At 39.0% G+C, this 1,297-nt stretch overlaps 1 pseudogene; it reads left to right on the forward strand.

Moving 5' to 3' along the window:
* The first annotated feature begins 585 nt into the window (after positions 1–585).
* The window catches only part of LOC118007537, a 158,341-nt pseudogene continuing 157,629 nt past the window's right edge, over positions 586–1,297 (forward strand).

The following is a 1,297-nucleotide window of genomic DNA, read 5'->3' on the forward strand; positions in this document are numbered from 1 at the left end:
AGTGTTGCTATGCATACCTATCTTATGGTTTAGTAGGGTACAAAGAGATGTGTAGTCACAAAGCTCTTCAAGGATTCTGGGGATCCCTCACAATTTATTTCTCCAAATATTCATTAAAGGTATGTCTTTTAGACCCTCAAAGTGTGGGTGTGTAGGGCTTAAATGGCAAATCCACTCTAACATTCTATTTTCCCTAAACCGATGGAGGTTGGGCATTTCCAGTCACTTCTAGTGAGCCATCTTTTGGTCCATGTCTCAGCCAACCAACCCAATAAACTATCAGAGTTCTTTCTAACTCCCTGAGCTGCAATATTAAATGCAGTTTTGTTGTTGTTGTTGTTTTCGTAGAGAGCTCATATCAAGAAATTTGAGCTGATCTAACTTTCTGTTCCTTTCATCATTATCCCACACCCTGAATATTCATTCCCACATACATTTCCAAGATTTCTGTCTATACAAATTTTTAAATAATAGTACTTATTTTGGAGTATAGTGCACACCCTCATGGGTCATAAACCTTGCCTTTAGGGCCCTGCTGGGACTTACATCAAGTTACAGGTCTAGAAGCAAAGAAGGGTATTAGGTATGGGTCCTGAGGAAAATCAGCATTGTCTTGCATCACAACCACCTCAGCGGAGCCATTACTATTTCCTAGGGGAATGCAAGGGTAATCACCTCAGAAGAAGGAAAAAGGCTGCAATCACTGAGGATTGGAATACCGTAGCCACTCAAAGTGAAGAGGCTGATACCATTAGCTTTGAGAAGGTAAAAAGAGATTTATTATAGGAATTGGCTCACTTCCTATAATAAATTAGGAACACTGAGAAATCCTAAGATATGCTTTCTTCAAGCTGGAGGACCAGGGAAGCAGTTGGTACAATTCAGTCTGAGTCTGAAGGCCTGAAAACCAGGAGTACTATGTAGGGCCAAAGAAGATGGATATACAAGCTCAGAGAGAGTAAATTCACACTTCTGCCTTTTTGTCCTTTTCAGGACTCAAAGAATGGGATGATGCCTACCCACACTGGTGAGGGCAACATGTTTCCCTAGTCTATGATTCAGATGCTAATTTATTTTGGAAACATACACACACACACACACTCAGAAATGCTTTTCCAGCTTTCTGGGCATCCCTTAGCTCAATAAGTTGACACATCAAATTAACCATTGTAGGGATATAGATAGATGATAAGAAAGAAAGAAAGAAAAAAGAAAGAGAAAGAAAGAAAGAAAGAAAGAAAGAAAGAAAGAAAGAAAGAAAGAAAGAAAGAAAGAAAGAAAGAAAGAAAGAAAGAAA

This window comes from Mirounga leonina, unplaced genomic scaffold (assembly GCF_011800145.1).
Source record: "Mirounga leonina isolate KUSES-001 unplaced genomic scaffold, KU_Mleo_1.0 Mir_125, whole genome shotgun sequence".
Classification (NCBI taxonomy): Eukaryota; Metazoa; Chordata; class Mammalia; order Carnivora; family Phocidae; genus Mirounga; species Mirounga leonina.